A 13,774-nucleotide genomic window follows, 5' to 3' on the forward strand; every position below is an offset into this window, starting at 1 on the left:
CAGGGACGTGCTTAACATGCCGCTCTGTTTCCCCGTATTTACCTTACCCTTTTAGGTATGGCAATCTGAAAAGCCAAAAGGACTACCTGAGGCTGGATCGCAAGTGAAAATTACTTGCATAGTCTTGCCTTACAGTTACAGCAACACATTATAATGCCTTAAGCTTGTAGCCATGTATCCACGCTGGTTTTAGGCTAACTAGGTCCAACTCTGATTGCAGTCCAGCCTCCCTGACATGGGCTCTACATGCCGCTGTGGTTATTTGGTGGCTTTGTAGCCTGTTTTGAGTTCAGTGCTGCTGCGGTCAAAGTAGCTAGTTTAAAGCCACTTTATTTCCATCTATACAAGCTGCTGTGTTTCCACCAAACATATACTCTCAGGCCTTACTAGATATTTGTTTATACCATAAAACCTTGACAGAGTAAAAGGACAGGACTGGAATATCATAGGAGCTTGTACAGATCACAGGACTTTATAGAGAATGTTATAGAGTTTGAAGAAGTAGGATGATATTCAAATCTCTTAAGGTGAAGCTGGAGTTATCTTAACTACCAGTTCCTCATTTTATGGGCACCAGCTTTGAACAATCAGCAATACCAAGAGAGTCCTGTGCGCTATTGCCAGCCACTTTAATGCTCCATGTCTCAGTTTTGGAGCTGTTTAAACATGATGAAAACAATTTTTTAGTAGTTGCTGCTTCCATCATTACATTGCACTCTGTTTTCTATTCAGTTGCAAGGACAGCTAATGTCTAGCAAATGGGAACAATGTGCTCATATTGCTAATTCATGCCACTACACACAAATGATCAGATTATGTTGTGCAGATCCAAATTCCATTCTCATCCATGAGTGCAACTCGCACTTAAATCGAGTTCCCCAGCAAGAAGTAGGAGCCCTGCAGCAAAGCTCGTGGCAAATCAAAACCTGAAATAAGTAGTGACAGAACATTTTTGACTTTTTTTGGCTAGAATGTGAAAAGCAGATTTGGACTTATGGTGAATAGTGAAACCTAACAGAAACTGTGTCAAATAGGATTCGAAGGCGAAAGAGTTGTCAAAATGCTGGCATCCACGAAGCTCCTGCACTAGTTTCCCTTCCCCTACTCTTTCTCCGTTTTGGTCTGTGGTTAGATGTGGGTGCAGATAGGATGTTTTGAGACTAGGAATTTGGGGGTAGATAACAATTCTAAGCCTAAAGTAGAGCACAAACTGCATCCTGGCGAAGGCAGAAGTAAGCAAAGAGATGTATTATGAGCTGATGACAGTGTGGGCTGGGCCTCTGACATGGCTGGAGCAGATCTAGTAGTCTAGTGGCAGATGCTCACACAGGGGCTATTTTATCCCTTTTGGTCCTGGGCGGTGGCAGTAAAAGTCCTCCGACAGGGAAGGTGACCCTGGGCTCGGATCTAAGCCAGGTATTTGCCAGGTCCTGTGGAAGTTTGTAGAATTTCGCCCTCTTTATCCTTCCTGCAGCCCTGTCTACCTTTGCCAAATCCCTACCTAAATCACTGGTGCGCCTGGAGCTGCTGGGGGTCTGCAGGTAGCAGGAGCAGCCCACTACCCCAGGGAATATTTCTGATAGGAAGAGCAGCACCCGCTCTGCTTCAGCCTTCCGGACTGAAGAGGCCATGACACTGTGATGAAGGGCCCCGTCAGTTCATCCTCCTCCTCCGCTGCTGAGCTGCTGTTTAATCTTGGCTCACCCAGCCTCCTCCTGCCTATCAGCAAAAGAGATATTGTGCCAAGCTACCTCACTGAGAGGAGGAAAGGAGAACCGTGTTCGAAAACACCCTGAACTCTGAGAAACAATCCTCTGAAATCCGTCCACCACTTCAGCCACTGCATAAAATCACCCCAAGCACCTCTCCGTTTGCCAGTATCTTCTCAGCACAGTCCTGAAACCGCTGCCAACGAGAACAGAAGTAAACTGAAAGCTATTTCCCATTACAGTTTCCTTGATGTTTCCATTCTCCAAGATATTTTCCTTGCCTCCTTATTTAGAATACTATGACCAGGGTAAACGCTCTTGCAGAGTGATTAGCTTTGCATCCTCATGCTTAAAGGACTCCATAAAAGCATTTCCAAAGTATTTGCAAGCGCGGCACATGTGAGCCCCTAGGCACGGGCATGCAAGCGACAGGTGCTGCCTTAGCCAGAGTTATCGGGCTCAGCCCTTCGTTAGGGCTGCTGCAGAGTCCCGGCGTGGCTGGACAGCCCCTGCAGCAGTGTGGGGGCCGTGCTGACCCCCAGCTGACACAGCCCGAGGCAGAGGCTGGCTTGCGGGGCTGTAGCTGACGGAGAAGAAACATTTCCACGATGGACAACTAGGAGAGAAAAATGCAGCTCTCTGAGGGCTTGTTATGGAAAATGTTAGGCATCTGTTATCTGTTACCATGCTACCTCCTCACAATTGCCTCAGACCTGACGGAGGTAGGTTGGGCTGGGCTGGGTTAGTCATCGTTTGGTTGGGTTGGTTATAGGTGCCACGGTTGCTGCAGGAAGTGGCTTTTCACTAGATGGTGCTCTTTCCTGAGTCATCAGGATGTCATCCCCTCTTTTGGGGGAACTTTGAAGTGATGTATCTAACAAGCCCTTCTTATAGGCATGGGAGGAAATCAAACGAAAATGTGAATATTTCCAATGTCCCTGCTCTCATGTGCCTCACCCTGCTGGAGCCCTATTTGGAAAAGTTTTACTTTACATCCTGGTCTAAAAGGTTACATGATGGTGGTATGTTCCAGCCTCCAAAATGACCACATTGCCAGGCATTGAAACCCTTTTTATTATTTGCACTGACTTAAATAGGATTGACGTTGCATATTGTGGAAGACAATAGCTCAGGCAGAATGCTTTCAGCAGAAAATCTTCTGCACTGAACACAGAAGGTCAGTATCGTTATTTCTATCCTGTATAGTGAGAACATGATTTGCAAAAGGAAAATATCACCTGCACCCTTCATCTGGTGTTCTGGCCAGCAGCAAAGTCTCTTTGCAGAGCATTGCAAAGTGCCTTCAGGGCCGGTTGTAGAGAGGTAAGACTGTCTAGCTTTAGTGGGGCAGGAGATGTACATTTAACCTCAGCATTGCTGCTGTTTTTGTGGTATGATCACCTGGCCACTGTCAGGACCAGAGGACACATGAACATGCAGCAGGGTAGGCCAAGTGGAAATGCTGGCCTTACCACGCACACACTCTGCACCACACATACGCATTTCCAAAGAGCTTCCACCAAAAATGGTTACTGAAGACAGGTCACCACAACGGATTGTGCATCTTCTTCCCCAGGGGCCTTCTCAAACCTAGCCATCTGTGGACCACAGGCTACATGAATTAATTCGCTAACGGTGGATTGTCATTTCTGCCATTTTTCCTGGGCAAGGAGTGGGAATGGGAAGGGAGATGTTCCTTGAGTAACTGTGCACACCTTGTATAACAGCAGGGGAGCTGCAGGCCTTGGGGAAAGATGGTGAGGACCAGGACAGGGCTGCAGGCTGTCCTGGTGAGGCACAGGTGGAGCTCCTGGATGTCTGTGCTACAGGCAACAGAAGGCTGTGATAGGTACAGATATGCAGCGCTTGTGCGCAGTGGATCCCAGGCACAGCTGGACAATTTGTGCTAGAAGCCCAGCAAGAGGCTAAAATTTCTGGAGGTGGGAAAGCTGGAAACGCAACACGAAGCAAGCCCTTCAAGCTGGAGTTCGACGCACGGGAAGCATCCCTTTCAAACAAAAACAAACTCGCAGCCTCAGGAAGCCGCCTGCGTCCTTTAACACCAGCGACACGGCACTACAAGCACTCAGGGAGAACTCGCAGAGCACCTGGCTAACCCGGGCACGGTCACACAGCAGGGCGAAACGCCGAGGGGACGCGCAGGTGATGCAACTCGGCCCGAGCCGGACGGGGCGGCGAGATGGGGGGGAGCTGGCAAGCTTTGGGGAGGCAGCGCGCCGTCTGCCGTGCCGGTGGAAGAGGGAGGGGAAAATAATATTAAAAAAAAAACAAAAAAAAATGAAGTTTGTTCACAAAGCAGCAAGCCACGTTTTAACAGAGGCGCCGCAGCCTCCTCCGAAAACCAGCTGCCAGCCGGCGCTGGGCTGCTGCCCGCCGAGCCCCTCGGCGGGGCTCCGCGGCGGCGCATGCGGGCTGCGGCTGGGGCGGCCGCGGGGGCGGGCGCGGCCAGCGGCGCTCAGGTTGCAGCCCGCAGCCCCCGGCCCGCCTCCCTGCCCGCCTCCCCGGGCGGAGAGCACCCAGCCCGGCGGCCTCTTCCACCCCCCCCTCCGCCCCGCCACCGTCCCCTTCCCTCTCCCTTCCCTTCTTCCCTGCCGGCCCCCGCTGCCAGGGCCGGAGCCGCCCGGTGAGTCTGCGCCCGCTGGAGTTTTGTTGGGGGGGGGGGGGAAGTTTGAGGCGGCCCCTCCCGGGGGCTGCTCGCGGGGTGGGGGTTCTCCCCCCTCTCCGGTGGGGAGCGGGTGGGTCCTGAAGGGGGGGGAGACCGGGGGGGTGCGGGAGCCCCCGTGCGGAGCAGCATTGCCCCCCCCCCCCCGCCCCTTCCCCGGGCTCTGAAACACTTCCCCCTCCCCTTCCTCCTCCTCTTCCTCAGGGCTTTTTTGCTCGCGACTTTGTATCGAGCCGCTGCTGGGTTGTATCCGGGGTGGGGGGGGGGGGTGCTGTGCTGTGCTGCGGGGCCCGGCGGGAGCCGATCCGGGCCGGGCGGGGGGGGGGGGGGCGGCGAGCGCCTCTCCTCGTGCGAGCGAGCGATCCCGCTTCACGTTTGGGTTGATTTTTGTTTCGTGTCCCTGCATCCTCGCTGCGTGCGCCGGCGGCTCCCGGCGCTATTGTCTGCGGGGCCGGCGGTGCGCGGCGGGTCCGGCCCCGGCCCCGGCCCCGCGTGGGGCGGCGGGTCCCGGCCGCGCCTCGGCCCCGCGCCCGCGCGCACCCCCGGCCGCCTGCGCGTTCCCACGCGTGCTGGCCGCCGAGCCCGCCTCCCTCGGCTTCGCCGGTGCGGATAGTCTAGCAGTGCCCCTCTGCAAAAAACAAAAAAACAAAAAAAACCAAAACCAACAAACAAACAAACAAAACCCCTCGAACTTCGGCCACGCAGTTTTAGCTCTCGGTCGGTTGCGGGGGAAGTAATCTCTGTTCGATACCCGAGTCTCCCGAGCGACTGGCTATTGTTGGGTTTTCTCACCTTTGGGGCTGAGTGGGCCTTTGAAGTTGCTCAGACGGTCATTGCCGTGGGGACTGTTCTGTGCGTTTGCTCTGTTGCTTACAAACAGACAATGTGTGCGTGTGTGTGTTTTTCTTTCTTTCTTTCTTTCTTTTTAATTCTTAAAGTCACACTTCTTTTGAAGCAAACGCGGGAATTCGTGGGCGAGGATTGTGAAAGCGTGGCTGTTTCTTAACCTACAAATTGTCAGGGTTTATTAATCCACCTTCTGTGGCTGTGTTATCCCTGCAAGTCATATAAAGGAGTTGGGATTAGCAGAGATCAATTTTGCTGACCTCTGTAATTGGTTCTGCTCCAGCGTCCTTTACAGGCCTTTGCATTAGCTAGAGCTCAGAAGTGAAAAAGCGATTTTCAGAGTTTTGTACAAGCATACTGTACTGATTGTGTTGTGGATGGCCAGATAGTGACGTGATAAAGAGATTTTAACCGCTGTACTTCTTTCGGACAATTGGTAGCTGTGGTGTTCTCTGTAATCTCTGTCGGCCATAAAACTTTAGGTACTCATGGAGATATGTTATGCTGTAGAAATATGTTAAGCATGTAGATTCTGAACTGAGTTTAGGCGGTTGGTCTGAGCTCCATGAATGTCTTGTGTGCTGGAAGTTTCGGATAATGTAATCTGTTTTAAAGGGGCAAACTACGTTATTTCTGTTTATGGTGACTGCCTTGAACTTAAAATCCAGCCCTTGCCAGATTCCCGCCCCCCCCCCCCCCCCCCTGTATTTTGCACACTTTTTCTGGGCTATTGCAGAATTGCAAAGGTGAACTAGGTTCCACACAGTACCTTAAAGGTTAAGGGACTAATGATTCATTTATTACTGTGTTAGAAGAGCTGTATTTTTGTGTATAGATGTTGTAGGAGTGGGAGTAGATTGACATTAACCTCATAACATCCGATTCTGTGGATAGTAGCTGCTGGCTGTACTGGAGGAGCAATCACAGAGCAAGCACTGCTATACTCTCATCGACACAGGCCCCTCTTGGTCCTGGCCCTCACCTTTCACCATGAGAATACCTTGCTTGGACACTTGTTGTTTTTTGTTTTCCCTTGCAAGGCTCATAGCAAGGTAAGGATAATCTGGGCATGTGTTGTCCCTTCGCATGCCTTCAGACGTGTACCTGTCTTCTGCGTGTAGGGGTTGAGCCTGATATGCCTCCCATCTGCCCTTTCTGTGCTGTCCCATGCTGGGCAGACAGGCTAGCCCGGGGCTGTTGCTAGAAGGGCACAGATGTTGTGTTCTGCAAGGTAGACAGGTTTTGTAAGGAGCCTGAGTTACGAGTCTCTGGCAGGTAGTGTGGATGCACAGCACTGTGTCACCGTGTCCCAGCCTGCTTCTTGCACACAGGTTTGGTGGCCAAGGCATAGTCGGCATAGTCCAGGAGGTGACAATATGGCGTGTCCTGAGTAACAGAGCCCAGCCAGGGACGACGGCCAGGATAGAAAGGCAGGAGCATGATGCTCTTGATTTACAGCTTCACAGCGTCAAAAGAGAAAAATACCATTTAAAAAGTCAAAGTTTTTCAGAGAAATAGAGCTCTACCAGGTACTGTCCAGTGATGGATGTTTTTAAACCTATGTTTATATAAAGACAGCTATATAGAGAAGCCTATATAGAGAAGCTTTGAGACCCAAGCTTACACAGAACTGCTACTAATCTCTCAGCAGGATGTCCTTCTGACTAAGCTGTGTTCTGGTTGAGGGTACGCTTTTGTACTAAGAGGAGGATTAAGTATGGTTAAAGGAATCTGGTTATTCTATCCAAAACATGAGTTAGGGCTGCAATCAATAAATTATACCAAAGAAAAAATGTTGGTAGATTTACTGGTGGTATGCACACGCTCCTGTGTTCCAAAGGCAGTGGATGCTTTCGTATAGTTTTCTTCTAGCATAATAATTTTTTAATAAAAATCTACTTAAAAATTTGTTGCAGAAGTTGCTGTGCCTGCTGCACCTCTTTCCTTTTCCACTCTGTATCCAGGACACCAACATATCAGTTTTCTCTGCTTGGTATTTGATGATGATCCACTTGCCTGTAAAACAGTCCTTGTGAAACAGCTCAGAAGCTTTTCTACGTATTACTGTTGCTGGTTGTCTGTGCAATCTACTCGAGTGCTGTTAAATGTTATTTCTGTAGGGGTTCCCCAGACTGGCAATAGCCTGAAGTAAACTCAGCCTCACACAGCTGATTAGCATGGAGGAACTATTTGGTGTGGGTTTTACTCTAGTGGTGTTAAGAAGTTAAGAATTTAGTGTTTAGTTAAAAACTTCAGTGAAAGGCTCAAAGTCCCCAAGGCCATAAAGTTGCAATATGCTCTCCCTGGGAGATCATATACCCATATGTAACCTACCTAGTGGACAGTGAATTGGCAGTTTGTCTCGATCCTAGCCAGAGGATAACATAAGCAGCATCCTGTTTTCCAGGCGCATGAAAGACTGAAGGGATGTATAAAACTCAGGTGGGAAGCACCTTGTAGCCTGCATTTCATGATTCCTGGGCTCTACTCAGTGTCAAGTACTGATCTGCTCACTTGTTCTCATTTATCACCCATGGGATAGATGAAGGTAATGAGTGAGTTTCTGAAGCCACTGGTAATTTTGGATATAGACACAGTTTTGCTCTGCTGCTCTCATGCTGGGATTCACTGCGGGGTGAGTAGTCTGCTGGGGAGCTTGGCTCGGAGGGGAGAAGGTGGCCTCTGGCACCTGAGCAGCAATTGCCAGGAAGCACTGTAGTCACCTTTCTAAATCAAAACTTGCTAAGTTATCTGAAGGTTGTTAGGGTACTGTATCAAATTAGTTTTCACTAATTTGTTTTTTCTCTTGAAAGCAGCGGTGAACAATGTTGATGTGGGGAGGGAATCAGCCCCTCCTAGTACTTATTCAATGATCAAACACTTAAGTGTTGGTGGGGTTGCAGCCTGGCATTGCAGTTCTTGGTTATTGTTAAAAACAAAACCATGGATACGGCTTGGTGTCCTCTTTTTCTCCTTTTAAACCTGTCTTTCTCCCTTGCAAATGACCTTTATACAGATCTAGAAGGCAAAACACATCTCTGAGAGTTAGTGGGTTAGTTACTTTGGTTGGTGATAAGAAAATACGATGGCAGCATTCCAGTGAAAGCAGCTACACGGAGAGCTTGCTGCTGCAGTCGAGCTACACCGATCTTTTTTCGAAAATATATCTCTTTCTATATATTTATGACCCTTTGTTGCAGGAGCGGGGTGAGTTTTCTGTTGATGCCTACATGAGCAATATGCTGCAAAGCTACAAATCCTGTAAACAGTTTCTTTCCTTTCCAGGGACAGTTGGTGGAAGCATGCAGTAGGTAAAACTTTTTCAATGTTAGTTTAAATTCAGGCTGTAATTTTGTGATCTCTTTTTGTGTGGCAGTGTAGGTGTAAGCAGCCTGCTCCAATTCCCCACCTGTGCCAGCGCAGATATTGCTGGGTCTGTTCAGTTAACCAGGCTGGGAAATTGATTCCAGTTGAGAAGAAACTTCTTATTTATTCATTTATTTTTTGCTGTACAGTTCATACCTTGGATCAGTTCTTCAACCAAGAAAAGCTCAGCAAAACAGTTCACTCTTCACCTGGATCGGTTCCCTGATTCATGTCACTTTGTGGTCTCGCAAACAGCTATACTGGCAACACTGAGGGGTTATGGAAAAGGCAGGGAGATTCATGCTTGCTCCCACACTTCCACCAGGAGAAATGCTCCTGACACTACACCCCTGGAAGAGCTTTTTTGATTACAGAGAAGGCATTTGACTGAGTTGCCTGTCCCTGTTTTACAGCATGTGAGGAAGACGAGATGTATTTCTAAGATAAGGCAGTGAGTTAAAAGTTAAATTGTTTCCTTTTAAAGTTCACTAAGGCTACAATTATTTCTATCCAGACTTAAGATATGTATTCTCCAAAAAAGCAAAAGTAAGCCCTGCTGTTTCTTATTATCTTTTCCCTTTATAAACGCTTTAGGTATGTTCATAAGTTGTTGAGGAACAGGGGGAGAAAGTGTAATCACAAATATTTTAAAGTAGTCAACATAGGCTTTAAAAAGTATGTAGTGTGATAACGTGCAAAAAAAATAAACATTATTCTGCTGTGCTTATAATTAATCACATGTTATGATGTGGTCATGCTGTCTAACAGGACTACCTTATATGTGTTTTTTGTTTTAAAAATATCAGATGCTGAAGAGTTTTTTTTGGATGTTTTTTGTTATGTGTGAGAAAAAGGCTAAGATCCTTTACTTGCTGGAGTAGCAGTGTAGTTCTCTCGCAGTCCAAACGCTGAGCTGTAGCAAAGGCAGTCTGGGAGCTTTTCGGATGCTCTGCATGGGATTAGAGAAAGTGAGTATGAGAAAAAATAGCAAAAGAAAAAGGTGTCAGCACCTCCTACAGCAGTGGTGCTGAAGGCTAAGAATACAATATATTCTAAAAATGGGTGCAAGCTTTGGAGGGCCAGCGGAGGGTATCGTGCCTCTGGGCAGCCTCTTGCCTGCGTTCCTCTCTGCTGGCCGGGACTGTTGATGGTGTGGACCTTGTAGACTTTTACAGCTTTTAGAAGACTTAGGTTTTGGCCTTGGCTGTAGCATCCAAAAGTGGTCCTTTTTTTGATGTATTAACTTGTGATTTTGTAGCATGGGGTTATTTTACCATGTTAATCCTCCATGACCACTTGTATTTTCTTTGGATGTCTCTCTCCCCTTCACAAGGACCAAGAATTACCTTTTTATTTCTTCCAAATGATCCAGCCTCTTCTTTTCAGAATGACTTTCCTATGACTCCATAATTTGCCTCATTAATAACAAATTCTTTTCCCGTTTAGGCACTCCTGTCTTTCCAGAAGTGGTGATAAATTCTGTAGTCATTAGATGCGGTGACTGAACCGACACTGTTTTGTCATGCTGCTAATGCTTGCATGAGTTGTCCTGTTATTTCCTTGGAAATACTGGAATGATGATTGACTGCTCATATCAGTGAGTTGGATCCTGAAATCTTGGATTTCAAGATGCTATTTAAAATCCCTGAACCCAGGTATATACGACTGATCCAGTGCACCTTAGTTTCAAGCACTTGTGCAATTCTCTAAAGTAGAACATGCTAAATGCTTAGCATTTGCCGGAATAGCTACTGGCTACTTTTAGTCTCTGTCAGCATATTTTTCTGGACTTTATTTAGGTGGCTAGTCTACTTTTCAAAAATTTGATTAAGCTTTAGTCTTTTTGCTGAACTGTTTTTAACTTAACTTTACATTTGCAAAATACATGATGAAAGATTCTCTCAGATTGTCTTTGTTTAAAGTGAAGTGTTATTCACAGCATGACAGCACTGCTGAGGTTAGCCTTATCCAGTGTAAAGGGAAGAAAGGAAAGGATTTAAGGATTTTTTTTTTTTCCATAGCAGCAACTTTTTTTTTCTCTGAGTGAGAGGAGAAATAAAAGAGGTGATGAACTATTAAAAAAGAAAAAAGAAAAAAAGAATTTTGGTGACTCCATGGGCGTGATTTATGGTGATCATCTCCGAGTAAAGCAGAAGGGTATGTGGCACTTGATTATGATGTTTAAAACCTGAGATACTACCCAATGTGTCCTGTTTGAGCTCTGCGTGTGGATCTGTGCTTTCTATTGCCCGCGACCAATGCAAATGGGAACAAAAAGTTATGTTAAAACCTGTGACGTGCTTTGTAGCTTCATCTAAATCTGAGATTTCTGGCAAAGTTACTTGGGAAAGTAAACGTCTTCCTCAATGCGTCTCTGCCCCCAGTGGTGTAACTGCTGTGTAAGTCTGAATGCTCCAGTTAATAAAAACATTACAAGCAAGTATTTTGCCACAGAATAGATATTTTAAACCAGACTTTCTTGAGCCTAGATCTACTGACTCACTCTTTCTTTTCCCGTGGACGGACACACCTGGCATGTGTCACGCACAGCTGCCAGCTGACTCTCTCCTATTCCTGCAGGTACTCTTGTTTGCCCTTTAGGGACAACCAGAAAGGGGTGATGGGGGGCATCTGGGCAAGGACCTCCTATAGGGGATGAAAAATTCCTGAAGGAAGTGGATGCGCAGGGTGAGTTTGTGTGAAGGCTGTCCTCCTTGTGCAGGAGGGAGGGATGCTGCTCTGCGCCTGCCACCTTTTAGGGGTGTCTCCTTCTGCATCCATGGCCATCCTGGGCCAGGCCGCAGTCCTCGAGCTTAGTTTCCCGTCTCCGGCAGTCGGCTGGGGACCCGTGGGGAGGTGGGCAAGACCAAGGCAGGGGGTGCTCACCTTCATGGCTATTTGGGCTTCTGGCATCCAGGGGCTTCCCTCTCTGGGGGTGGTGTCTGCGTCACTGCGTGCCAGCGCGCTTGTGTTGAATGCCAGGATACGCCACGCAGTTGACTTCCTGCTGTATGCTTGCAAGCACGTGCTGCTTTCAACACTCGGATAAATTTTGGAGGCTGCTATCAAGAGGAAAAGAGGGAAAATGAGGAATGCAAAGGCTTGAGGTTATGAAGTGAATGGAGAAAGTCTTGAATGGAGACTGCCTGTTTTATAGACTGGTTTTCCTTTGGAGTTTCCTCTGGGATGCTGAAGCCTTCAATGGCGTAGGAATGGTTGCACAATGAAGGCTTGCATGGAGGAAGCAGGTGTTAAAGGAAGAGGGGGGAGTGATTTCGGGGGGTGGGAGGGAAGGGAGAAAGAGCGACAAGGTTTGACGGATTTGAAAGGCAGTTTCTTTTGAAACTAAGTTAGTTTTTTTTTTTTTTTTTTTTGTGCAGCACTGCGCACTTTCTAATTGCTGCAGCCACAATTAAGGTCACAGCAAAACTGAGACTTGCCTTTTTGTAGTTAGTAGCACTTAGTGAATCATGTGGTGAGCGAGGCTTACCTGATGAATTGGAGGGATTTTGATGTTTTTGTTCCATGCTACCCTAAATCCTTCAGTGCAGCAGCCAGGAGACGTTAGTGACAGTACTGGCCATCTCTCAGAGTCTGCACTTCTTCCTCTTGGAGTGCTGTTCTTTAATTGTTTTAAAACAAACTTGAGATGAATGGGCTTGTATGTGACCTAGATTAAAATAGTTTCTGTAGTCTGATCTGAAGCTCTGTAAGTCAGTGACGGATATTGATTCTAGAGATAAAAGTAAAATACGCTGGTTCACATACTACAGAGCACATGTTTTTGCATCCACAGCCAGAAGACTTCCCACACTGGGAGTAACGACAGCACTTTGCATGTTTTAGTGGGGCTTGCAGCATATGTAAGAGCTTCTCTTGACATGGGAGTCAGTTTTTCCATTGCTGACTGGTTTGTAGCTGCTCCACCCATTTTTATGATGACTGATCGTTAGCTAAGAGCACAGTGTAACACAAGAGGTGGTGAGCAAACCTTTGGTTGTATTAAAGGTAAATATTTATAGTTTTTCTTCTCCTAGCAGCTGCAATGAAGGTAGGTTGTCTTGGCGCACTAGAGAAATGCAGACTAAAACCATTTATGTACTGCCATAGAGGGAAGTTTTATATAACGAAGGTTCGTTTCACAAGTTCCAGGTGACTCTTTACGCTTTTGCATTATGCAAGGCAAGCTGTTGCTGCAAACGTTTCAGTGAACGGCAGGTTTTTCCGTATTAGGTAGTGCGATCCCCAAGAGGAAAGCAGTAGGTCGCCTTCAGATGCGCTGTGGGTGCACGCAGGGGGTTACCCAGGCTCTGGCCACGGAGGCTGTATCTGTGGCTGCACCCGGTCCTGTTGACTCCAGCCCCAGAGTCAACCTGCGGGACCTCACTTGTGCAGTGTGGGCTTAAGTCTCTCACATCTGGAGCTGGTTTTCCAGACTGGAAACAGCTATTAATTAATTTCTGAAAGAGTCTTTCGATGACGTGGTCTGAAGAAGGTTGCGTACAGCATAGAGGTTGAGCGTTTGAACGTTTTTGCCTAGGCTGACGTAGCCTCCTTATATGTTCCTGAATGGATGTCTTGCTCATCTCCTCTGTAAAAAGCTGGGGGGAATGAGGTGATGGGAGCTGATTACTTGACAGTTATTTTGCAGTTAAAACATGGCCTCAGTCCCAATTTTAATGAGCCTTGTATTGAGCTAGAAAAATAACCAGCTCATTGCTTGAAGAGCTTACAAGCTAAAACTAGGGATAATAAATATGCTTGCATGGATGTTAAGAGGATTAATTGTTTGTGAAGTGCATTGAAAGCAGGAGAATTAGAGAAATATTTAACTAGCAACCAGTTGCATGTCACATATATCATTAATTTGTTTCTCCCCTGCTTCCAGTCAGGTTTCAAGCAGCACTGGCTGAACTAATTTTACTCGGATCATCTGCTGAGTTTCATAGTTTCCTATATTTCGAGTAATCTGCCCTTTTACCCATACAGCCTACTTACACCTTTATGGTCTGTCACTTTAAGGTGGGAAACTGTAGTCTCTCCAGATGCAGTACGTGAACAAAAGGTACTCTGCAAAATATAATATATTTTTTCTGCGGCTGGAATTAGCTCTATTTAAACTAGCAAAAGGGGCAAGAGTACTTAAGACCTCCCTGTTTTTTTTCTTCAT

The 13,774-nt window shown here is 47.1% G+C and overlaps 1 protein-coding gene across 9 annotated transcripts in view; it reads left to right on the forward strand.

The window, feature by feature from the left end:
• Positions 1-4,223: 4,223 nt before the first annotated feature.
• The window catches only part of AKAP13 (A-kinase anchoring protein 13), a 237,025-nt gene continuing 227,474 nt past the window's right edge, over positions 4,224-13,774 (forward strand). For 4 of the 9 annotated variants that reach the window (XM_068957945.1, XM_068957949.1, XM_068957950.1 and 1 more), the window contains exon 1: positions 4,229-4,353. The gene's annotated coding sequence lies outside the window, so the exon portion shown is untranslated. Of the gene's footprint in view, positions 4,354-13,774 lie in introns of all 9 variants that reach the window. The other 5 variants (XM_068957947.1, XM_068957953.1, XM_068957951.1 and 2 more) reach the window with 4 other exon arrangements.

The sequence above is a fragment of the Struthio camelus genome, chromosome 12 (genome assembly GCF_040807025.1).
Source record: "Struthio camelus isolate bStrCam1 chromosome 12, bStrCam1.hap1, whole genome shotgun sequence".
Lineage (NCBI taxonomy): Eukaryota > Metazoa > Chordata > Aves > Struthioniformes > Struthionidae > Struthio > Struthio camelus.